This window comes from Ursus arctos, unplaced genomic scaffold (assembly GCF_023065955.2).
Source record: "Ursus arctos isolate Adak ecotype North America unplaced genomic scaffold, UrsArc2.0 scaffold_11, whole genome shotgun sequence".
In the NCBI taxonomy this organism is placed as follows: domain Eukaryota; kingdom Metazoa; phylum Chordata; class Mammalia; order Carnivora; family Ursidae; genus Ursus; species Ursus arctos.
Genome location: NW_026622775.1, coordinates 16,266,726 through 16,293,262, shown reverse-complemented (window position 1 = coordinate 16,293,262; position 26,537 = coordinate 16,266,726). Strand labels below are relative to the sequence as shown.

Sequence of the window (26,537 nt, the reverse complement as noted above, 5' to 3'; positions counted from 1 at the left end):
GATGTTTTCTTATGCCATCCAGACCTCTCTCCCTTGCAACATTTAAATCCTAAGGGCTTGCTCGTCACCACAGGCCATTGCGACACTACTGGAAGCTAAGCACCCTGGGGTCCAGCTAATTTCTTCTGAACAGCCATTTTCAACTGGCATCAGGCCTCTCCCCTCCTGGTGTATGAAGCCTTTTTCTGGCTTCCTGTCCCAACATCTACAACTCTTATTTTCTCACCACCAGGAATAGCAACCAAGCTCCCAAAGAGAGTTTGTCATGTTGTGCCATTTTGCTACAAAATCGGCACACTGAAATCCCTGTGTAGCTGGTGGCATTCTGCTATGGCCTTTTAGCTTCCCGGTAGGAAGTCCCTTTGCCCCTGAGGTCATAAAGATAAGGAGAGCCAGTGAAGGAGGCGTGAGCCTTGTCCAAGTGTCCAGGGTGCAGATAAGGAAGATGTGCAGACCGTGGAAGAACTCCCCTGCTGCTGGCCCAGCACCTAATCCCACTCCCTCGCATCCCCAGCTCTCTCTCGGCAGGGCCAGGGAGATCCAGATATGTCGTCCTGGACTTCCCATGAGGCTCGAAAACCTACAGCAGAAAGGCCTCCAGTTAGGCTGACATCCCTGCTTCTTCTAATCAATGGTGATTTTCCTCTACAAGAAAAGAGGTTGATGCTATGACAGAAGCAACAGACCTTCCCCGTAATGGCCCAGAATGGGACTTTAAAAAAACTAGCACTTGTCCTAACCAATCAGACTACAGCCTCCACTCCCCTGTGCTGACCAATCCTCAGGAACAGGCCTCGAGGCCCAGTTCAGTTTATGAAAAGAGAAGAGCAAGGCAGCCCTTGGGGCAGATGGCGGTAGACAGAGACCAGGGACAGCAGTCCTACCACGATCACGGACAAAAGCAGCCTGAAACAGCTCCACGTGTATCACTGTGATCATGCTGGGGCTCCTCTGTTTGTTTGCTCTAATAACCCTCTTTCTTCTAGAACAGGATCATCATTCTGGGTTTCAGGAATCCTAAAGAAGCAAAGTTAACCCATACATGTCCGGGAAAGGAAAAGAAAACCAGAAAAATGAAAGACGCTTATGGAGGTTCCTCAAAGAATCAAAACTAAAAACACCGTATGATCCAGCAATTCCACTTCTGGGTATCTATCTAAAGAAAACAAATCACCATCTAAAAAGGTATCTGCATCCCCATGTTCATTGTAGCATTATTTACAATAGCCAAGACATGGAAACAACCTAAGTGCCCGTCAACGGGTAAATGGATTAAGAAAATGTGATAGACACATGCACACCACACCCACGCACAATGAATTATTATTCCGCCATAAAAAAAGGACAAAATCTTGCCATTTGTGACAACATGAATGAACCTTGAGAGTATTATGTTCCATGAAATAAGTCAGACAGACAAAGACATACTGTATGTAGAATCTAAAAAACAAATGGGCTCATAGATGCAGGAAACAGATTAGTGGTTCCAAGAGGCAGGGAGTAGGAAGGTGGGCAAATGGGTCAAGGTGGTCAAAAGGTACAAACTTCCAATTAATAAGATAAGTAAGTCCTGGGGTTACAATGTACAGCATGGTAACTATAATTAGTGATCTGTATCATAATTTGAAAGTGTCTAAAAGAGTAGATCCTAAAAGTTCTCATCACAAGAAAAAAAATCTATAACTACACGAGGTGATGGATATTAACTAAACTGTGATAATCATTTTGCAATGTAAACGTATATCAAATCATTATGTTGTATACCTAAAACTCATATAATGCTATGTGCCAACCGTATTAAAGAAGGGGGAGGAAGGGGTTTGGGGAAAAAGGAGGAGGAGACGAAGAGGAGGAGGTGAGGAGGAAGAGAAAGAATAGGAAGAGGAGGGGGAGGGAAAGGAAGATGAGGAGGGTGGTGGGGGAGAGAGAGAGAAAGGAGCTAGACTCCATGTCCCATGGCAAGCACCAGTCATATAAGGGGGAGCCTCCTTAGTGCTTCAGTGATGAGCTGGGGACCAAAGCAAAATGAAACCTCTCAGTATTAATAGGAGGCCAGTCTAGTCCTCTGTCAGGAACTCTCTGACTCACGTCCTTGGGCATCACAGTGAATAAGTTGGTCCTATCCAAGCCAGGGTTGGATACCTCAGGTCACTCTAGAATTTATGCCAGTAAGGGCCCTGTGATTGTTAATTTTGTGTGTCACTTTGGCTGGGCCATGATATGCAGATATTTGGTCAAACATTATTCTGGATATTTCTGTGATGTTTTTTGGATGAGATTTACATTTAAATCACTAGATTTTGAGTAAAACAGATAACCCTTCTCTACAATGTGGGGGGGTCTTCATCCAATCAGTTGAAGGCCTGAATAGAACAAAAGACTGACCTTCCCTGAATGAGAAGGAATTCTGCCAGAAGATGGCTTTTGGAATTCAATCACAACCCTGGCTCTTCTCTAGGTGTCCAGCCTGACAGGCTGCCAGCTTCCATAATCACAGGAACCAATTCCTTAAAATAAATCTCTCCCTCCCTCTCTCCCTCCCCTTCTCCTTCCCGCTCTATCTCACGTGTTTCTCCTATTTCTTCTGTTTCTCTGGAAAACCATCACTCATACAGGCCTCCTAAAAATCAAATTGCTAAGTCATCAGGAGAGAGCACCTGTCCGGCTGTAGCCCTAAGCAGCAGCATCTCCCCCCGCAGGGCTCGCCTCTGATGGCACTCAGAAGCCAGGCTGACCTCCGGTGAGCCACGCTGCTTGTACATCACGCCCAGAACACAGTGACATGTCCCTTCCTGTGTGTTCTGATTCAGTCCCTTCGCATCGGTCCCACATCATTGTTCCGTCAGTATAGGAGTTTCCCAAAGAACACAGTTATGATTTTCACACTTTAGAAAAGTAACATGTATTATGCAGAACACGTTCAGAGTTAGACTTTCGGTGTGCTTGGACTTAGACCATGCAGTAAGTTAGAAGTAATGCTCTGCTTTCAAGTACTAACTAAGCATCATTTCCCTTAGCAAAGTAAAGCAGTTACAGTGAGAGTAACCAAGGCCACACATCCCTCGAGTGGGAATGAAGAGGAGAGAAGCCAAGGGACGGGTGAATGAGAAGTGGCTTCCTTCTAACGGGAAGGCACAGGCCTGAGCGCAGTGCTAACGGTCAGCTGATGTGCTGTGTCCACCCACTCCTCCTGAGACATAACCTGGAGGTCACTATCTCACTTGTCTCCATCCCTTCACATTCCTACCCGAGAGAATAGTACCCAGCACCTGCCTCCACTCCCTCAGTCCCCATTCATTCTGCTCAGAAACTGTTATGGAAATAATGTATGGATGTATTATTTTAAAATTTTTCTCAATAAATGGGTAAAGAAGTAAAGATTTGCCTTCATCTCTTCTCTCCCAATTCCATTCCTCTTCAAAGTTATAACCACTTGTTAGCAGTTCAGTGTGTATCCTTTTCAGATCTTAGTCTTAAATAGTCCGTAAGTATATAACCCTTTCGTGTGTATGCGTTTTCATTAATAGGGTAAAATTTTCAGTATTGCTCCAATAATTTCCTTTCTTCTCCTGACAAAATGAAGACCCTTCCACTCCGGTGCACACACATCACTTACAGTGTCCTAGGCTATGGTGGGAGACTTACGTTTCTCAATCGGACTACTTTAATAATTTCCTAACTGTCCTCCCTACTCCCAGCCTTACACTCTCCAACCCATCCCACACACCCAAGTGATTTTACAAAGCCCAAATCTGATACTCCTATTCCCCTGATTAAAATATTTCATTGGGGGCGCCTGGGTGGCACAGTGGTTAAGCATTTGCCTTCGGCTCAGGGCGTGATCCCGGCGTTATGGGATCGAGCCCCACATCAGGCTCCTCCGCTATGAGCCTGCTTCTTCCTCTCCCACTCCCCCTGCTTGTGTTCCCTCTCTCACTGGCTGTCTCTATCTCTGTCAAATAAATAAATAAAATCTTAAAAAAATATATTTCATTGACTCCTCACGGCCTCAAGGATAAAGATCAAATTGTTCCGCATGGTTTCCAAGGCCCATCAGAACCCAGGCCCTTCCTACGTGGCTGGCCTTGCTGTTTACCATAACCCTATACTCCAGGCATGCCGAACTATTTGCAGTTTCCAAAACATACCAGACCTGGTACGGTTTCCTTGGCCTTCATGCCCTTATTTGCCTTCCAACAAAAATTAGTTGACTTGCAAAACATACATGTAAATAAGTAAATGACTTCTGCTGAATGGGTATATTAGCCACCTTGCTGTTAAAAGTTGGGTGGAGGGTCTACCAAAAAGTTGTAACTTTGATTTAGAATAAAAATCTAAGGCATCACTTTTTGGTGGTAACACCTACTTGCCTCCCAGGACCCAGTTGAGCAGTAACTCTTGTTCCAAGCCTTTTCTGACTTTCCTGTCAGAACTGACTATCCTCCTTGGAATGACCTCACCTTGCTACGACACAAGGACACAACAGAAGCACAGCAGGCATAACATTTTACCTCTTCTCTTGTCCTCCCAGACGATACATGTTTTAAGGGGGTATGGGCCTCTCTCACCGGACTTAATTCCCAGTATCTAATGCTATACATGACAATAAATTAGACAGCTGTGGATAAAGTAACAAACCAATAAATACATTATTTTTATTGAGGTAAAACTTGTCAGGTCCCAAATAATATGTAAGATGAGTTACAAAGATATTGACAACATACCAAGACAAAAAAAATGTTAAAAATGGTTTTTAAATGAGGCAAACAAATTCAAGTGCTGACAACTGGTGAAGCTAGGATTGAGATCATTATACATGCAAGAAGCAGACCACATATTTGGCTTTCTAGAAGCCCATAGCAGTAACAAGTTTCTCAGAGACAGTAAAGTTAAAACAAACTGGCTGTGAAGGAGAAGGGTAACTACTCCTGACACAGTTACCAAAGAGCAATTTTTCCCAAGGGACCTCAAAGTGGGCACTATGAAATGAGATAAACAGCAGCTTTAAACACATCTTAGAATTAACAGAGATGAGTTTCATACAGGCAAAGTTATACTCAAAAACCAGTCACCATAAGCTAAAGGTTCACACCAACCAACACATTCAAACTGGTTCTCATTGCTGGTCAGGCTAATTAGAAGATACGGTGATTCTGGTGTACTGTCCTTAACATATTTTGGATCATGGACAACTCTGAGAATCTTGATAAAACGCCATGTATCCTCGCAGAAAAACACCCCAGCATAATATTTTGCACTTATTTTTAAGGAATCAAAGCTCGTCCACGGATGGACCCCTCAAGTTGGACTCTCCAACCCGAAGTAAAGATATACTATATATCCTTGAGTCAGGCTTCCATAAATATTATTCCCCACATCAGGTCTTCTAAAAAGTTCCACTCTCTGTGCTACCTAGAGCAGGACCAGATGTTTTAACTGTCAGCCATGATGGGTGTTAGGCTCCTTGTGCAAAAACAGAGGTGCCTAACCCCACTTCTGGAGGTGATACTCATGGGTAACCAGGCCAAACTTTTTCAGAATTCTACAACATAAAAGCTCTACAGTTCTACATCATTAAACAAGGCCAAAAATAATTTAAGTCTGGAAAATATGCAATGTAGGTGTAACCAAACAGATATCCCAACTATTTTTTTCTTCTAATCTCATTAGAACACTCAAAGAATATCTCACTTTCAGTAATGTAACTTCCTGAAGTGACTTCCAAGAAAAATTCCTTGTTGCAAAACATGTATGTAAATAACTAAATGAATTCTCTTGTTGCACAGGGAAATTAACTACATTGCTGTTAAAAGTTAGGTGGAGGGTCTCACCAAAATTATAACTTTGATTTAGAATAAGAATCTAAAGCATCACTTTGGTGGTAATTGGAGAATAGGGTCAGCTATATATTAAGAATACTTTTAGATCATAACAATAAATCCCTGTCACCAGTTTTATCTTTAATTTTTTTGCCTTCCTGTTCATTAAAAGTGAGGGGGTTCATGGGCCTGGCCCAACACGCCAAAACATGAAAAACTCTAGACGCTCTCCCAAAGAAAACACACTTCTTTTATAAAATGTTGGTATGAAAAATTCAGTCAGGAGAGAGAAAGAATGGCAGAGGAGTAGGAGGCCCCCAGGTTCCCCTTGTCACGTGAATACAAGTGATGACTATCAAATCATTCTAAATGCCCCAGAAACTGCCTGAAGACTGGCAGAACAAACTCCACAACTAACGGTAGAGAAGAGGACACATCAAAGAAGGTAGGAAGTGCAGAGACATGGCTTGGGAGAGAAATGAATCATGGCCAACGGGGTGGAGAGGGAGTCACAGTAGTAGAGAAGGGCGAGAGACAAACTAACACACAGGGGAGCCCAAGGGGAAACAAATCACCACAGCAATTGGCTCAGAAAGCCAATTTCATGAGTTCTTGCAACCAGTGTGACTTAAAGCCTGCAGTTTTAAAGGTCAGCATGCTTGGCTCTGGGAGAGGTCAGAAGGCATTGCTCTGCTCTTGGAGAAAAAGGCAGGACAAACAGCCTATGGACATACAGCATGGAAATGGTGATTTTAAGAGCATCTGGGGCACACCGGGGAGGTTAGCTACTTATCTCAGAGCATGTCCCAGAGAGGCGCATTCACAGAGAGATGCCTCAAGAAACAAAGGAACTGGTGGGCATCATTTCCCTCCCCAGCCACCTGCAGGAAGGAGCACAGCTCAGACACTGGCTACCTAACTTGCTTACACCAAGCCCCACCCCACCCCAGTGAAACCGCCCCTCCCAATCACACTTGTCTCAGTCCCAGCACAGCAGACCCCTCCCCCAGAAGACCGGCCCAAACTCCTGCCCACACCACAGCTCCTGATAGGGGAGTTTTGCAGGTCCTCAGTTCCACAGTGGTGGTGACAAGACTCATTTCACAAATACACCAGGCACACCTAGTTAAAATGCATCACCTTCAGGCCAGGGACCAAACACTGCCCACAACACACATAGAGAGCCTCTGCAGACAACTGGCCGGAGGATGAAGCGGCCAGGACAAAAGAGCAGAGCACATACAGCACACATTGGAGACACTCCTGGAAGCACCAGGCCCTGGGGAGCAGGGGACACTACATGGCAGGACACTACAGGACCTCTTCTTCATAAGGTCATTACCCTCAAGAACAGGAAATATAGCTGCCTGTCCTATCACAAATAAACATGCAAAGAGACTTATTAGACAAAATAAGAAGACAGAGAAATTCATCCCAAACAAAAGAACAGGTCAAGACCATGGCCAGAGATCTAACTGAAAAAGATATAAGTCACATGCCTGATAGAGAATTTAAAGTAATGATCATAAGAACAATCACTAGACTTGACAAAAGAATGGAAGACATGAGTAAGACCTGTAACACAGAGATAAGGAATAACATAGCAGAGACAAAGGGCACAAAAATGAAATGAGAAACATGCTTGACGGAATGAAGAGCAGGATGGAAGAAGGAGAGGAATGAATCAATAACCTACGAGACAGAGTAATACAAAGAATCAAGCTGAACAAAAGAGAGAAACAAGAATTATGCAAAATGAAAATAGACCTAGAGAACTCAGTGAGTCCATCAAACATAATAACATTTGCATTATAGGAGTCTCAGAAGAAGAAGAGAGATAAAAGGGGGCAGAGAATTTATTTGAAGAAATAACAGCTGAAAAATTCCATAATCTGGGAAGAAAACATATATCCCTATCCAGGAGGCACACAGAACTCCCATCAAAATCAACAAAAGCAGACCCACACAAAGACATATTGTAATGACGGGGCGCCTGGGTGGCACAGCGGTTGGGCGTCTGCCTTCGGCTCAGGGCGTGATCCCGGCGTTAAGGGATCGAGCCCCACATCAGGCTCCTCCGCTATGAGCCTGCTTCTTCCTCTCCCACTCCCCCTGCTTGTGTTCCCTCTTTCACTGGCTGTCTCTATCTCTGTCAAATAAATAAATAAAATCTTTAAAAAAAAAAAAAAAAAAAAAAGACATATTGTAATGAAATTTTCAAATTATAGTGATAAAGAAAAAAATTTAAAAGCAGCAAGACAAAAGACAGTAACTTATAAGGGAAAACCTGTAAGGTTGACAGGAGGTTGTTAAACAGAAACTTGGCAAGCCAGAGGGCAGTAACATGAATGGGAAAATCTGCAGCCAAGAATATTCTACCAAGCAAGACCCTCATTCAGAACACAGGGAGAGATAAAGAGTTTCCCAGAAAAACGAATACTAAAGGAATTCATGACCACTAAGCCAACCCTGTAATAAATATTAAGGGGAATCTCTAAGTGGAAAGGAGAAACTAAAAGTGACAGTATAAGGTAGAAAACACAAAAGCAGGAAAAGAAAAAAATGAATATTTCTGTAAAAAAAATATCAGTCAAGAAATTCACAAAATAAAAGAATATAAAATATAACAGCATATTATCTAAAACATGGAGAAGAGAGGTAAAGAATGGGTTCAAACTTAAATGCCCATCTACTTAATGCGGACTGCCACATGCAGAAGTTATATACAAACCTAATGGTAACCATAAATCAAAAATGACTAATAAATATGCAAAAAATAAGGAGAAAGAAATCCAATTATAATACTAAAGAAAATCAGCAAACCATGGGAGAAAGACAAGAAAAGATCAGAAAAAAATCTTCAGAAACAACCATAAAACAAATAATAAAATGACAATAAATACAAATCTATTAATAATTGCTTTGAATATAAATGGACTAAATGCCCCGATCAAAAGATAAAATGAATTTTTTAAAAAGACTCATTTATATGGTGCCTACAAAAGACCTATTTTAGCCCTAAAGCCACCTGCAGACTGAAAGTGAGGGGGTGAGAAACATCTATCATGCAAATGGATGTCAAAAGAAAGCCAGAATAGCAATGCTGATATCAGACAAAGTAGACTTCAAAACAAAGACTGTAACAAGAGACAAAGAAGGACACTACATAATAATAAAGAGGACAATCCAACAAGGTACAATAATTGTAAATACTTATGCACCCAACATAGGAGCACCCAAACACATAAAACAGTTAAAAACAAACATAAAGGATCTAATCGATAATAAGAGTAGGGGACTTTAATACCCCACCTATATCAATACACAGAACATCTAAACAGAAAATCAAGGAAACAAGTGCTTTGAATGACACCCTGAACCAGATGAATTTAACAGATATATTTAGAACATTCCATTCTAAAACAGAATACACATTCTTTTCAAGTGTACATGGAACATTCTCTGGATAAGTCACATATTTGCCCATAAAACAAGCCTCAACAAATTCAAGAAGATCAAAATCATACCATGCATATTTTCTAACTATAACACTATGAAACAAGAAGTCAACCACAAGAAAAAAGTCTGGAAAAACCACATATACATGGAGGTTAAATAACATACTATTAAACAATGAATGGGTCAACCAGGAAATAAAAAAAGAAACAAAACAGTACATGGAAACAAATGAAAATGAAAACACAACAGTCCAAAACTTCTGGGATGCAGCAAAAGCGGTTCTAAGAGGCAAGTTTGTAGTAATATAGGCCTAACTCAAGAAGCAGGAAAAATCTCAAACAGACAACCTAACCTTATACCTAAAGAAGCTATAAAAAGAACAACAACAGCAAACCTAAAACCAGTAGAAGGAAGGAAATAATAAAGAACAGAGCAGAAATAAATGATATAGAAACTAAATAATAGAACAGATGAATGAACCAGGAGCTGTTTTTTTGAGAAAAATCAATAAAATTGATAAACCTCTAGACAGACTTACCATGAAAAATAGAGAAAGGACTCAAATAAAATCACAAATGAGAGAGGAGAAATAACAACAAACACTACAGAAATACAAACAATCATAATATTATGAAAAACTATATGCTTTGTTTGTACAACCAAGAAGAGATGGATAAAGTCTTAGAAACAGGTAAACTACCAAAACTGAAACAGGAAGAAATAGAAAATTTGAACAGATAACCACCAAAGAAAATGAGTCAATAATCAAGAAAACTCCCAACAAACAAAAGTCCAGGAACAGATGGCTTTCCAGGTGAATTCTACCAAACATTAAAGAATTAATACGTATTCTTCTTAAACTATTCCAGAAAATAGAAAACTTCCAAATTCATTCTATGAGGCCAGCATTACCCTGATACCAAAACCAGATAAAACACCACTAAAAAAAGAGAACTACAGGCCAACATCTCTGATGAACACAGATTCAAAAACTCTCAAGAAAATACTAGCAAACCAAATTCAATAATACATTAAAAAAAATCATTCACCATGATCAAGTGGGATTTATTCCTGGGTTGCAAGGGTGGTTCAATATTTGCAAATTGATCAATGTGATACATCATACCAATAAAAGATAAGAACCATATGATTATTTCAATAAACATAGAAAAAGCATTTAACAAAGTACAACATCCATTCATGAGGAAAACCCTCAACAAAGTAGGTTTAGAGGGAACATACCTCGACATAATAAAGGCCACATATGAAAAACCCACAGCTAACATCATCGTCAATGGGGAAAAACGGAGAGCTTTTCCCCTAAGGTCAGCAACAAGACAAGGATATCCACTGTCACCACTTTTATTCAACATAGTATTGGAAGTCCAGCCATAGCAGTCAGACAACACAAAGAAATAAAAGGCATCCAAATGTATAAGGAAGAAGTAAAACTTCCACTATTGGCAGATGATGTGATACTGTATATAGAAAATCATAAAGACTGCACCCAAAAACTGCTAAAACTGATAAACGAATTCAGTAAAGTTGCAGGATACAAAATCAATGTACAGAAATCCGTTGCATTTCTATACACCAATAATGAAGCAGCAGAAAGAAATTAAGAAAACAATCCCGTTTACAATTGTACCCAAAATAATAAGATACCTAGAAATAAACCCAACCAAAGGGGTGAAAGACCTGTACTCTGAAAAACTAAGAAACACCAAAGAAAGAAGTCGAAGATGATACAAAGAAATGGGAAGACAATACATGCTCACAGAACGGAAGAATATTAAGATGTCCATAGTACCCAAAGTAATCTATACATTTAATGCAATCCATATGAAAATATCAACAGCATTTTTCACAGAACGAGAACAAACAATCCTAAAATTTTAATAGAACCACAAAAGACCCCAAATAGCCAAAGCAATCTTGAAAAAGAAAAGCAAAGCTGGAGGGATCATAATTCTGAACTTCAAGTTCTATTACAATGCTGTAGTAACCAAAACAGTACAGAACCGGCACAAAAAAAGACACATACAGCAATAGAACAGAATAGAAAACCCAGACGTAAACCCATAATTATATGGTCAACTAATCTTTGACAAAGCAGGAAATAATATCCAAGAAAAAAGATTGTCTCTTCAAAAAATGATGCTGGGAAAACTGGATAGCAACATGCGAAGAATGAAACTGGACCACTTTCTTATGCCATACACAAAAATAAATTCAAAATGGATGAAAGACCTAAATGTGAGACCTGAAACCATAAAAATCCTAGAAGAGAACATAGGCAGTAACTTCTTTGATATCACCTATAGCAACTTCTTTCTAGATGTATCTCCTGAGGCAAAGGACACAAAAGTAAAAATAAACTATTGGGACTACATCAAAATAAAAAACTTCTGTACAAAAAAGGAAACAATCAACAAAAGTAAAAGGCAACCTACAGAATAGAAGATATTTGCAATGACATAGCTGATAAAGGGTTAGTATCCAAAATACATAAAGAACTTATACAACTCAATACCCACAAATCAACCAATTTAAAAAATGGGCAGAAAACACGAACAGACATTTCTCCAAAGACGTACAGATGGCCAACGGATACATGAAAAGATTCTCATCATCGCTTATCATCAGGGAAAAGCAAATCAAAACCACAATGAGGTATCACCTCATACCTGTCAGAATGACTAAAATTAAAAAACAAGAAACAACAGGAGTTGGCATGGATGTGGAGAAAAAGGAACCCTCATGCTGTTGGTGGGAATGCAAACTGGTGCAGCCACTGTGGAAAACTGTATGGCATTTCCTCCAAAAGTAAAAGATAGAATTACCACATGATCCAGTAATTCCACTACTGGGTATTTACCCAAAGAATACAAAACACTAATTCAAAGGGATACATGCAACCCTATGTTCATAGCAGCATTATTTACATTAGCCAAGATATGGAAGCAGCCCAAGTGTCCATCAGCTGATGTACTGATAAAGAAAACGTGGTGTGTGTGTGTGTGTGTGTGATATATATACACAATTGAATATCATTATTATATATTATATATATACACACAATGGAATATTATTCAGTAATAAAAACGAATGAAATCTTGCTGTTTGCAACAACATGGATAGAGCTAGAGTATAATGCTAAGAGAATTGAGTCAGAGAAAGACAAATACCATATGATTTCATTCATATGTGGAATTTAAGAAATAAAATAAACAAAGGGAAAGAGAGAGAGACAAATCAAGAAATAGACTCCAACTGTAGAGAACAAACTGATAGTCACCAGAGGGGAGGTAGGTGAGGGATGGGTGAAATAGGTGATGGGGATTAAGGAACGCACTTGTCATAATGAGCACAGGGTGATGTATGGAAGGGTTGAATCACTATATTGTAAACCTGAAACTATTATAACAGTGTATGTTACTGGAATTTAAATAAAAACTTTTTAAAAAACAGTATAAATATTACAGAACCTGGAAAAAAAATTGGTCAGATACCCCACTGAAATCAACACATCCAGGCTATGCATGTTACTATTCTTCTATTATTTTACCCTATACACTACCTCCTGTGTTTTCTTTTCTCAGTATTCTCAAGCCTCTTGGAAGTTTTTTTGGTTTTTGTTGTTGTTTTGTTTGTTTTTTTAGCAAGGACCTACATTAAGCTTACTACCTGTTTCTAGTTTCCAGAAAACATCTTTATTCCGCTTTTTGATATCTATGACAACCGCCCATCTGCTGGTAAATTTCCTATTCTCTGCGGTTCTTACAGACTCAGCAGTGCCAACAGTGCAATGTGTGTACCAAGGGTTGGCCTCTTTCAAGTCCATATGTTTCACGGAGGACGGGAATGACATGACCAGAGCTGGTCTTCAGAAGGATTACTCTGCCTGAATTACATCTCACCCTCCCCCCAAATTCATATGTTTAAGCCCTAACTCCCACTACCTCAGAAAATGACTGTATTTGAAGACCAGGCTTCTAGAGAGGTGATGAAGTTAAAATGAAGTCATTAGAGAGGGCCCTAACCCAACCTGACAGGTGTCTTTCACAAGGCGAACTTTGTGTGTGCACAGAGGGATGCCCAAGTGAAGAGGCAGCAAGAAGGCAGCCATCCGCTAACCAAGGAGAAGCCTCAGAAGACATCAAACCTGCAGACATCTTGATCTTGGACTTGTAGCCTCCAGAACTATGAGAAAATAGATCTGTTGCTTGAGCCACTCAGTCCATGGTATTTTGTTATGGCAGTCCTAGCAGACTCACACAGATGGGATGGGTTAGCAGGCAGATGCAACAGTCAGGGACACAACCAGAGCAGCTGCGGCAAGGGTGCGGAGACCAGAGCAAGTGTAAAAGACACTGCATAGCCAAAATGCACAGGGCTCGAGAAAAGGATGTGAGCACTGAGGAACATGAAGAGTAGACATTTGCTCCAAGAGATGGGCCTGGCTGGCAGGAAAGATGGTGATAACGTTTAAAAATATTGGGAAGTTGAAAAGGGGGGGGGGCAAGTGATTTTCAGGAAAGAGTTAATTTTAGACACATTTCTGGATGTGTCTGGTTAAGTGCTTTCTTGATACATCTTTGTCAATCTTGGTCTTTATTTCCTCCATAGCAGACACTAAAAAATTACTGATGGACCAGATTAAAAGAAGAAGTTTAAAATGAAATGGAAGATTAAAATAAAATAGGTCCAACTACATCTGTTTTGGGGGGGTAGGTTTTTAGTCTTACACCACGTATTCTTAAATAGTGAGCCTATCTCGAATTTTCTTGAAAGGAACTAGCTTTTAAAACATCCTTTCAGTTATTCTCTTGTACTTTCTGTATGCCCCAGCTTATTCTGCACTTTAATCTTCCAGACCCTGTCTTCAAGGTTCATTCCACTCTTATATAGTATTTACCTTTAATTATGTCCTAGTCTATTTTTGTACATGCCATTTAAAAATCTTTGAGTTCTTCAGAAAACCACCCCTAAATTTTAAGGAATTGTTGTATTTTTTTTTAAGATTTTATTTATTTGTGAGAGAATGTGAGAGAAAGAGAGAGCATTAGCAGGCAGAGGGAGAGGGAGAAGGAGACTCCCCACTGAGTAAAAATCCTGACATGGGGCTGAATCCCAGGATCCTGAGATCATGACCAGGGCCGAAAGCAGACACTTAACTGACTGAACTTCCCAAATGCCCAAGGAATTGTTTTATATTAAATGCCTAATATTTTCTTTTTTTTTATATGTACCTCTATATTTATTCCAGCATTACTTGCAATAGCCAAGCAACCTAAGTGTCATAAATAGACAAATGGATAAGGAAAATGTGGTACACACACACACACACACACACACACACACACACGCACACACTGGAATATTAATCAGCCATAAAAAAGAATGATATTGTGCCATTTGGGACAGTAGATGGACATGGAGGGTATTATGCTAAGTGAAACAAGTCAGACTGAGAAATACAAATACCGTATCATTCCAGTCATACATGGAATCTAAAAAAAAAATGAGTTGCCCATTTTCTTTTCTGGGAAATGTGGAGGGAGTGAGACCCTATGTGAATGTACAAATAAGAACATGCAGCTTCATGCTCCTGCTTGATGAGCCCCGAAGTCTGTACATGTGGCAGCCCAGTTCCTGATATCTGCAAGGAGATTCCCAGTGGAGGAGGGCACAGGTGTACTTTCTGCCTCAGACTGTCCGAAGCTATAGACACCTGCTTTGTCCTTGATCCTTAACGTAGGAAATGTGATATATTTCAAACACAGACATGTCTGTTTTGTCCAAGAGCTGTAACAGTTTGGCCATGTGAAACTATTTAAGTCAGTAGTATAGCTACTTAGTGTATATGATAGAAAGTGTTTCCATTAGACTATTAGAAATAACATATGCTCACTACAGAAAACTTAGAAAATCAAAGATTGGTCAAAAGAAGTAATAAAAAACAAAAGAAGTAATTCTACCACCCCAAGGTAAGACCTGATAATATTTTGATGGATATTTTCCTTTTTTTATATACTTCTTTTTACAAAGTTGTTTTTATTTTTAATTTTTTATAATAATTTTTTATTATGTTATATTAGTCACCATACAGTACCTCCTTAGTTTTTGATGTAGTGTTCCATGATTCATTATTTGCGTATAACACCCGGTGCACCATGCAATATGTGCCCTCCTTAATACTCATCACCGGCCTATCCCAATCCCCCACTCCCCTCCTCTCTGAAGCCCTCAGTTTGTTTCCCAGAGTCCATAGTCTCTCATGGTTCTTTCCCCCTTCTCTTTACCCCCCCCTCATTCTTCCCTTCCTTCTCCTACCGATCTCCCTGCTATTCCTTACGTTCCATAAATGAGTGAAACCATATAATTGTCTTTCTCTGCCTGACTTATTTCACTTTAAATGCCTAATATTTTCTAAACAAAAATAATGTAATAAAATTGTGGGAGAAAAAATAGCAGGGACCCTAGCTTTGCTGGATATGGCGAAGCCTCTGGGAAAAATTTAAATTCTTTTTTTAAGTTGCTATTTCTGTTTTAATTTCTGCTACATTGTCTATCTGGAATTCTTTTTTTTTTTTTTTTTTTTTTTTTAAGATTTTATTTATTTATGTGAAAGAGAGACAGCCAGCGAGAGAGGGAACAGAGCAGGCGAGTGAGAGAGGAAGAAGCAGGCTCCCAGCAGAGGAGCCCGATGTGGGACTCGATCCCGGAACGCCGGGATCACGCCCTGAGCCGAAGGCAGACGCTTTAACGACTGCGCTACCCAGGCGCCCCTCTATCTGGAATTCTGACCATAAATCTGTGTTCTAAACACCAAGAAATCTAGAAGGTATAATTCATTACCTGTTGTCACAAAGAGATCGTGTTTTGAAAAGGTAATACCAAAACTGTATTCTTATCTATAAATGAGGTTAATGACACTTGTAATCAAGATTAAACATACTATTTGTAAAGCTGACATAGAGCATGTTCTCAAGAATTTCATCCATTCATTCAAAAAATACTTTCTAAATTCCAAGCTCCTAGGAATATAGAGGTGAAGGCCAAACAACTAGACCTTCCTATACTGCCCGATACAGAGACTGCCTAGGACTGTGGCAATCTCCTTAGGCATCTGGCCAAGGTTGGACAGATCCCCTGAATACTTTGTGGCTTTAATACCCTCCCTACAAAATAATCTGTGCCTCACTTTTCCCACCATGTAACAGCCGAAAGAGTTGCTGTAACTCATTTTTTTTTTTTTAAGATTTTATTTATTTATTTGACAGAGATAGAGAGAGCTAGCGAGAGAGGGAACACAAGCAGGGGGAGTGGGAGAGGAAGAAGCAGGCTCATAGCGGAGGAGCCTGATGCAGGGCTCGATCCCATAACGCCAGGATCACGCCCTGAGCCGAAGGCAGACGCCCAACCGTTGTGCCACCCAGGCGCCCCTGTAACTCATTATTTTTTAATCCAACACTAGCTGCATATGTCTTCTTTATATATAGTATCTCTATTAAATCAGTTAGCAAGACTGTCTTCCCAATTTTACTTGCGCTATATTCCCATTACTAAATTATTGAGTTTAGAGGAATTTAAAAATGTAAGTATGTAAAAAGAACTTCTAAAACTTAGAAACACACTCAAAATAGAGTATTTCTTTTTTCACATAATTTTTGGACAAATGCTCTACCCCCAAAGAAGATAAGGAAATAAGGTTAATTAATCTTACATTTAAAGATTAAGGACTAAATTGGACTCTGAGAAAGGCTCTCCAAACATCTGTTTCTAATAAGAAGTAAGAAATAGAGGACCAACCATGCAAAATGCAAGATTATACCATCCCAGAATCATAATTTCCAAGATTAAAGAGACTTTCTTTCCTTGAGTCCCCATCCAAGTAGCCATTGAGCCGGTAAGTAAATGACACCTCCCCCCAAAACACATACACCATCTTCAAATGAGTCAAAGCTGGAAAGGTCAAATCACACAGGAGAATGAAAGAAAAAAAAATCTAGGCAAGAAAACTAACATAAATAATAGACGAGAGAGAGACCAGAGGTGTTAGATTAAAAGATACGTGTCATTAAGCAGTAACTAAATTAACGTTATTTCTAATTCAGAACAAAGACTGTTCAAGAGATACACTTCGAAAAGAAATTTTTTAAATGGAGGCATTATTTGATTCTGTTACCCTCTTCCATTTTCTATTTCTGGAATGACCACTGAAAAACCTATGAATTGTTTTCTATTTGCAAAATGATTCAGCTTAGAAAGGAGTAGAAGAAGACTGGTCATTCAGCGAATTCTCCCACCCACCCTTACAGACATCACATCACAAAGACTATGACTCACTTTGTCATACAATTTCTATCCTTTCAAGAGTTTTAAGATTGTGGTAATGAATTTTGGCTCATAAATCTGAATATTAGGACTAAACTATTTGTGCCATTCCCTCAGAGCCAAAAAGGATACTAACAATGGTACCAGATAGTTCTTAATCCTAATTTATAAAATGATTCACTGGTTTTAGACTTGAGAGAGAGAGGCTTAAGGATTAAAGTGTCTGATTCAAGTATGAATTGTCAGATCTGTACTCCTTATTTAGAGGATTAGAACTCGTTCTGGAATTCGCTAGACATATTGATGTTACTCAATAGCTGAAAAGAAAAACTTCCACAATAAAAAGTAATCCCAACAAATGATTATGTTTCACCTTCATTACTTCTTTTGAGTGTGTGAAAGGTGTCTGCAGAAAAAACTACAGTGATGCTGCCTTCAATTGATCCCCTTTACATGCCTCATACTGAATTATTTATGTTTATTTATTTAAAGTTCTAGCTCTTTCTACAAATGTTGATTGAACCTCTTCATAGGCTTCAGCCTGGTCATTCATTCAGCAAATGGAGCCAAAAGGATCTGGGATGAGTCAGTTCAGTCTCAGACCCTCAGAGAAAACAGGAGAAAAAGAGATTGCTAGGTAATGTTTGAATTTTTTTTTTAAATCCTTCCCAATTAGGAATTTCCAATAACATTAGGGGACATGAAATTAAAACATATCAAACTATTAGAAGTATATGGGAAAGGAAAGATGGTCCAGGATGGTGTGAAAGAAATGTGGCCTGAAACATGATTCAGCAAACAGTGGATTAAAGCGAAGAGGAGGAGGATGTGAGAGGGTCAGAACGGAAGTGAGAAAACTCGGCTAAATTGTCAGGTATATGTAGAATTTAACAAACACTCCTTGAGTGGCCACTGTGCATGAGGTCAGATATGAAATATCCATCCATGTCCTTGCCTGCAAGGAGCTCAGTCCCACTGCAGGAGAGAAACACTTCAACAAAGTCTGATGACCGAAGTCATTAGGTTCTCATGTACCAAGCACTGCGGGGAAAACAGAGATAAAAAAAAGTAGGGAGCGTTTCACAGAGGAGATTTCTGAGCTAGGTCTTAAAAGACTTTTTTTTTTTTTTAAAGATTTTATTTATTTATTTGACAGAGATAGAGACAGCCAGTGAGAGAGGGAACACAAGCCGGGGGAGTGGGAGAGGAAGAAGCAGGCTCACAGTGGAGGAGCCTGATGCGGGGCTCGATCCCAGAACGCCGGGATCACGCCCTGAGCCGAAGGCAGACGCTTAACGACTGAGCCACCGAGGTGCCCCCTTAAAAGACTTTTAAAGGGAAAGGTGGGAATGGAAAGAGCGTGTGTGAGAGGAACTGATAAGAAAAAGGATTTTCCAAAACCAAGGCTCACATAAGGAAAGGCCAACCACTGTAACAGTGACGGTCTTGTCAGATGAGAAACTGCAATTCAGTAAAAGCACCAGCAGCATCAGGAGAGTATGGATGGTAAATAGTGGGAAATACGTTTGCGCAGATAGATTACATTTGAAAAGGGAAGTCGGGTAGGGTCTGGTCGTAGGTAAGTAAAGGGCACAGGAAATCGAAAGACAGTGCAAAGAAAAATCATTAAGGCAGGAAAGATTCTGAGGCGTCTAGATTTGAAGACTAGAAGAAGAATTTCACTACAAACAGAAATTTGGTAGAAAGGGGTGCTAGTTTGAGAAAAGGACATTAAGTTCTTTTTTATGCATTTTGAGTTGAGACTACAGCTATTTGTCCTTCAAGCAGAGGGAAACACAGTCCTAACAGAGATGGGAAATCAGGGACTGAGACGGCCTATAAATGATCTGCTGAAGGAACAGGAGTAGACAGGAAGAAGAGTAGAGGGCCAAAAACAGAGCCTTGGGGAGTATGAAAGCAAAAGACCACAAAGAGGAGCAACCAGAAGGACAGTTGGATGGGTGAGAAAGCCAGGTTGATGTGGTATGACAGAAGCCAAAGAATTCTCAAGAAGATAGAGGCAAGAAATAATACCAAGTGTCAAATTGTATGGGGTCAAGTATCAAGTGTCAAGTAGACTGTCAAGCAGGGTGACAAATTGGATAAGTTCACATGGTTGAAGTGAAAGGCTGCTGGGGCCCAGAATGATTTAAGTAAAATTCTGGGGGCGGGATCCAGAGTTAAAAAGAGAAAAGGAGATGAAGTAGAAGAAGAGAGCACAGGATTTCAGGGTATTGGGCACAAAAGAATGAACAAGCATGTGCCGCACACCTAGGAATTTTGTACCACACAGTACAGGCTAAGAATCCAAAATGCTTTTTAAAGAAAACAGAATTCCTAACAAGTTTAAACTATTAATCACGAAAAATGATTCAACTTTCTATACAGATTACTCTAAGAAATGCTTATAGTCAGCCTCTGAGATTCCCAAATACTTTTCAAATATAACTTTGTGACATATAATCTTCTTCATTAAAAGACTGACCAAGTGTCTAAATGTATGCATAACCACACCAAGAGAACATCAAACCTCAACTAAGCTTTCTACAGGGGATGATCCATGAGTAATTATTACACACGCTGAGTGGTCCCCACAAAATGTTTTCATCAGCAGCTGACACTTAGTAAACACTCCCTGAGGAAAAGGTCCTAAGCCTTTTTGGTGCTTATTTATATGGAGAATTCATGGTTCCTACTCTAAGGTGCCTAAATTATGAACAGAGAACAATGTACTCAGAGAATCCAGCCAGATCATTACTACTCTGTACAAATTTCCTTTAAGGAAAAAAAAAACCCACACAAACACTTCTTTCTTAACTCATTTTCTAGTTTAATTATAAATTTCAACTACAAATCAATGTATAGCTTAATTTAAATAATTAAATAGGGGTGCCTGGGTGGCTCAGATGGGTAAGCCTCTGCCTTCGGCTCAGGTCATGATCCCAGAGTCCTGGGATCGAGCCCCGCATCAGGCTCCTTGCTCAGTGGGGAGTCTGCTTCTCCCTCTCCCTCTACTGCTCCCCCTGCGTGTGCTCTCTCACCCTCGCTGTCAGATAAATAAATTCTTCTTTAAAAAAATAATTAAATTATAAATTAAACAGGAAAATTCCTTTCAACAGTTCAATTATACTTGGAATATATAGTTCAAGATTTGAACAATAGTTCAATAGTTCAAATATACTTGGAATATACCCTCCTCATTTTTATCATCTCTGGAATATTTTAAAAGTCTGGAAACTTTCACTTCAGGATTCTATAGAATAATTCCACTTAGAGGGTAAGTTAATATGCGGAAGTAAGTAGCCCTTTGAAAATATAAATACACATGCTCTACAGATTTCTGTAAATGAATAAGCAAGCATTAGGGGTATGCTGCTCAATTCAAAAGTCACCTTGTGCAGGAAGAGTGACAGAGGACAGCTGGGATGAGACATACCATTAAACAGTGAATATTGGCTGTCTGCTGCCTCTAGGTCCTCCAAATTTCTTCAAACTAAAAATATCTTACAGGAATTTAGAATGGGGCTAGTCTGGCTTCTAAGAACCAGTCTATGGCTCAAGGGTGAGGCTCCCTGGGAGTCACGGCTTTTAGTCCTCCACTAAATACCTGGGGCCATAAATAACCTAGCTTGAGGAGGGGTTTGATGGCAAAAGGGAACACAACAGCGAATCTAACAAGTATCAACAAGGAGACACTGGAAATCATGCCGCCACAATTGCATTTCCTAATGATACAATCTTCCAAATGATTTTGCAAACAATCCACCATTAAATATTTATTGAGCATTGATAGCATTTACGAGACCGAGTCTTGGATTTCCGAGTGCAGAAAATGACCAGCTCAAAAACAAGCAGAACAAAATACGTTTGCTTGGATAGAATACAGTCATGGGGTTCAGGTTTTTGCCCTGAATGTACTGAAGTGCCTTGTTCCAGTTCGTGTCTTCGACTCCTAGCCTTCTAACAGATGTGCGCTACAGGACAAAGGGGCCCAAGCAGGGTTTTTGGAAAATCAACAAACACCGGAATTTGGAAAAACAAGCCAAGGCTATAGCATATGTGTAGTTATTATCCTGTTGTACAGGCATCTTGTGGTTGAAAAATAACAGTTCCAATGACGTGAGACCTAAAAATTACCTTTTTCAGTATCACAGATGGTGATTTCTGAGAATCAATGCATGGATGAATAAAGTCAATTTATAATTTTAACGTATAAAGAATGGTTTGTGTTTTATTATACCTGTAATTTTTTTATTTTCAAATTAAACTTAAAAATCATGGCCATCCATTTAAAATGGTATCATAAATCTAAGTGAGAATACTTAGAATGCCATTGTTACGCCATTGCCAAAGTCTAATTACATAACGGCCATCTTATAAACACAAGGGGAGCCCTCAGGGTGTGTCACAAGGGGATACTGCCTTTTCTACACTGAAGTCACTTGGCATCAAACTCCTCTTAAAAGGGTTCTAAGGTGTGGTAATATCTGTGACTCATGAATTGTCCTTTCATTACTGTACCAATTACATGATTTCCATGATTAAATGAGCTATTAGATTCTTACTTCATTTGTTTACTGCACATAAACAGCATTACAGTAAACACTGTGCTTGTTAAGGCAAATTAGTGGGATCCACTTGCCAGATATTGCCCAAAAAAGATGGGGGGAAAGGATCTAGTATCACTGCATCCATAGTGTCATTTACATAAAGGAAGAGAAGAAAGGTGACTTTATCGAATACTGCAGGAACACAGCTAGAGGCACCCTGTTGAAGAACTCCACTCCGCAGAGGGGCTGGCTTGCCCAGAGCTACGAAATGGAGGAAGCCCACAAAGGGGGCCCTGGAGGGTGCTCTCGGGAATGAATGGAAGAGTGCAGTGAGGGGGGGGGGGGAGGGGGGGCGGGCAGGAAGAGAAGGCAAGGGACCCAGTGGGCAAGAAGGCACCCAGGATGATCACCGGGGAAATCAGCAGATGAACTCCGGTCATCAGTTACTGTTCTGAACCTCAATCCTCTCTTCTATAAAACAAGACCAGTGAAGGACAAGGTCTGACGCCTCCCTCTGAATTTCACAAGCCCTTGTTTTTATGACTGGAATTGCATGGAATACGTGCCGTGGCAAAGGGCACGGGTGTCAGGCAGGCCAGGGTCCCATCCCTGCTCCACACAGGAGCGGGCAGGTTCCTCTGCCTCTCCAAGTCTCAGTGTCCCCTAGGGCCTGGAAGCGGAGAAGTATGGCAAACAGGCTGCCACCTCCTAGGAGAAGCCCAAGGGTAGAAACAGCAGGGCTAACTACCTCCATTGTTTTTCCTAAATAAGAGCATCTGGAACACATTTAATGCTAAAAGGTCCACAAGCCGCATACATTTCCCTCACTGCACCCCAGCGCATGGTGTATGTACGTGCTCCTTGGGATAAAATGTTTTCTCTTCTGAAGTTTTTACTTGGTTCACGACTTTAGAGTATAGCTTAATGTTACACGATCCCGTGGGCATTTGAATAGGCCAGTCAAAACATCCAGGACACCAAAAGGAAGCTGCGTGAGCAGCACACATGCTGGAGAAGCATAGACTCTGTCACCACATCCTGCTTTTATCAAAACTCTCATGTCAAATGAAAGTTACTCCAGAACTATAAGGAAAGTACAGGAAAATCAGCCCTTTCAAGTGAAAACACAGAAGGATACCCACATGTGAAGCAAAAGTGACCTTCAACAACACCGAGAAGATGGAAAATTGATGTTCAGTCATCTTCTCCCTCCCCTTTCATTTCTGCCTCTGTCCTCCCTGTCCAACACCTCCCTGCCCTGTCTCCCCTTTAGCACCTGAGCCACATTCCCCATACCTAACCAGCACCCCACATTTATACTATCCCTCCCTAAATTCCAGTCCTAGTCAGCTATGGGGGGAGAAATTATACTTACAATTTAACTCACACCAAATGTTAAAATCTGATAATGACCAAACTCTTCTTTTTAAAGGTATTTGCATTTTAGAAGACATCTGGGCAGAAAATGTTAATGTCAAAGTAATAAATCTCTGAGATTTTCAGGTCAACTGGACAAAACCACTTGAGGAATGAGACCATGGGTTTTTCAACTTTTCAAAAACGTCTGGCTGTGTGAGCCATAATTCAGTGGAAAATTGTGGCAACCATTAACCCTGTTTTTCCCATGTTTTCTGGTCAGTCTTGTTTGTTTGGGTAATGGAGATGTGGTTGGGAAAATAGTGTTATATCATGTCCATAAACATTTTTTTCTTGTATCTTTCCCATCAGTCTTGCCCTGGTTGGTCAACTATCAGTATATCATTGACATGCCAGAAAAATTTACTGTACTTAAATGTGTGTCTGGATTGAGCTACACAGAAGTGGTCTAAATTTATCATTTTAGGTTTTTATTCTTATCAGTCTATTCCTGGTAAAAGGTGATTTTTAAAAAATCTGTACCTTCCACAAATCTGGATGAGTATTCTACTCTTCACTTTCAACATGCTGCCCTTAGCTAGTTATCAAGTTGGCAGGTCTCTCAACCTTCCCACTATTAACATTTGGGATCAGAAAATTTTTTGCTTGGGATGATGGAGGTATCCTGTGCACTGTAGGATGGTCAACAGCAGCCCTGGCCTCTACCTACTAGGTACTAGTAGCACCGTTCCAATTATGAACCAAAAATGTCTCTAGGCCTTGCCAAATGTTGGGGGTGGGGAGCAGGGACAAAATCACCCCCCTCTGAGAACCAGTGAGTTAAACTAAGATTATGGAAAACTCATAGTTGGGAAGAAAAAGTTAACATCTGTTACTACAAGGGGGGCAGTGTGCTATGCCATTCAGAATTATCCACTAGTCCCTATATAGTTTTATTCTAAATGAAAGAGTATCAAAAGCTTCAAAGAAAAAAAAAATGATTCAGCAATAAAGTGTCTTTAAAAAAAAAAAAGGACTAGGGGAAGCCCCAACATGAACTAATCTGGAGAGTTCTTCTGTCTTCTAGTCATAGAACATGCTCCTTTTTTATTACAGCTTGTGCTACTAGAAAAGAACAAAACTATTTGAGACAGATATGCACCTGACCCTACTCAGCTGCGCTGCCTAGCGTACAACTGCAAAACAAACTTCCAACACAAAGTTTAAAACTTAATTTTAGGGACGCCTGGGTGGCTCAGTCAGTTAAGCGTCTGCCTCCGGCTCAGGTCCTGATCCCAGGGTTCTGGGATGGAGCCCCACATTGGGCTCCTTGCTCATTGGGGAGCCTGATTCTCCCTCTGCCTGCCACTCCCCCTGCTTGTGTGTGCGCCTGCACTCTCTCTCTCTCTGACAAATAAATAAAATCTTTTAAAAAACATAGAAATAAAACTTAATTTTGTGAAACCTATTCAAGTTACTAAAATAGAGAAATAGCACTAACCCATATATATTGGGTTACGAGTACTTTTTCAGTTTTACTGGATAATGTAAGTGGTTAATAAAATTTAATCTTTTTTTTTTTTTAAAGTAAAGACCTGCATCTTTTGCTGGTTGCTATTTTGGAATCAATAAAGACCCAAGTAATACAAAAGCACATTTCCCATTCTTCAACCCAGGTTTCGTGGCAAAGCTTTGGCCTCTTTCCCTATCACCTCACATGTGTGAATGACATTCCATCAGCATCTTATGGCAAAGAGGTAACTACTGGGGAGGGATGTTCTGCACCTGGGCAGGTCTTTTCTCAGGCAAACAGAAGACCAGATTCTTCACCTGAAACCCAGGAAGGAAGGCCAAACACACAGCTTTTAAAATGGCTGTTCAACCTACACTTACAGGATGACAGTTAAAATATACTCTGATCCTCTTTCTCTCACTTCAAATTCCATCAGTGTTGTTAATTGGCCCATTTTATGCCCTTTTCCTCCTCTTTGCTATAGACCAGCTGGTCTCAAGTGTGGTCCCAGGTCAGCATCACCTGGGAACTTGTTAGAAAAGCGAATCATCAGGCCCCACTCCAGACCTAAGGAATCAAACTCTGGAAGACAAGGTTCAGCAATGTGTTATAACCCCCCAGGTGATTCCAATGCACCCCTCAAGTTTCAGAACTGTAGGCCAGTGTTATTTCTGTAACTACAAAGAGTTTTTACAGAACACAAAAGTGTACACTAGTGCAATGAGTCCTTCACGCGCTTTACATAAAGTATCATTTGATCCTCAAACCTGACGCAAGGTAGATATCACCCCACTTCAATACGAGGGAACAGGCTCAAGGTCCCAAAGCTAATAACAGCAGGTGGAAGATTAAAGTTTTTGCAGTTCTTGTCACTATTAAAACAAAAGTGTGTCGCACTTTATTAACAAAGTCCGTATCTTTTGCTCTGAAAGCGGTCAGCAATTAGGGAAAAAAAAAAAAAGATGGGTGAGAGCAGTGTGCCAGCTGGCTCAGATCCTACCAAATCGGAGTTTAAGGGCACGACTCAGAGAAGGTATTTTTTCCAATAAACAGCACTTAATTCAACTTTGGTCTCTCTGTCTTCGTCCGCGGGACGGCGCGCCCCCAACACAGAACGGACTGGAACTTCAGGGTGGGGACCCGGGCGGCATCTCGGCGAGCCCGCTCACCTCTCCGCCGCCGGGCATCCCCTAAGCAGCAGGTTGTCTGCGTGAAGGGAGCCCGCCGGCCAGGCCCAGGCAGCCTGCGGCTCCGGGCCCGGGGGACTGGTTTACCAGGGGAAACTGGCACACTCCGAAGCCCGGGGAAGTGTCTAACCCGACACCGCAGCTCCGGGGAGGAGGGGGCGAGTGGTGAACCCGAAACCGCCGAGGGCTGCGCGGAAAGAAACCACACGTCCCACTAAGGTCGGAGTGGAGAGTAGGAAGAAGCTGGAATGGAGGGGCGGGGGGGAGAACCACAGGAGGTGGACATGGGATGGCGGAGGAAGAGGGGGCCAGC

The 26,537-nt window shown here is 40.7% G+C and overlaps 1 protein-coding gene and 1 long non-coding RNA gene across 3 annotated transcripts in view; both read right to left on the bottom strand.

The window, feature by feature from the left end:
- FGF2 (fibroblast growth factor 2) overlaps nucleotides 1-26,537 on the bottom strand; it is a 67,681-nt gene that overhangs the window by 40,264 nt on the left and 880 nt on the right. The window lies entirely within an intron of this gene.
- Nucleotides 1-26,537, bottom strand: part of LOC130543336 (uncharacterized) — a 41,869-nt gene extending 15,332 nt beyond the window's left edge. Inside the window, exon 1 of the long non-coding RNA XR_008958621.1 lies at nucleotides 1-26,537. This exon is cut by the window's left edge and continues 5,189 nt beyond it. This is a non-coding gene — a long non-coding RNA (uncharacterized LOC130543336).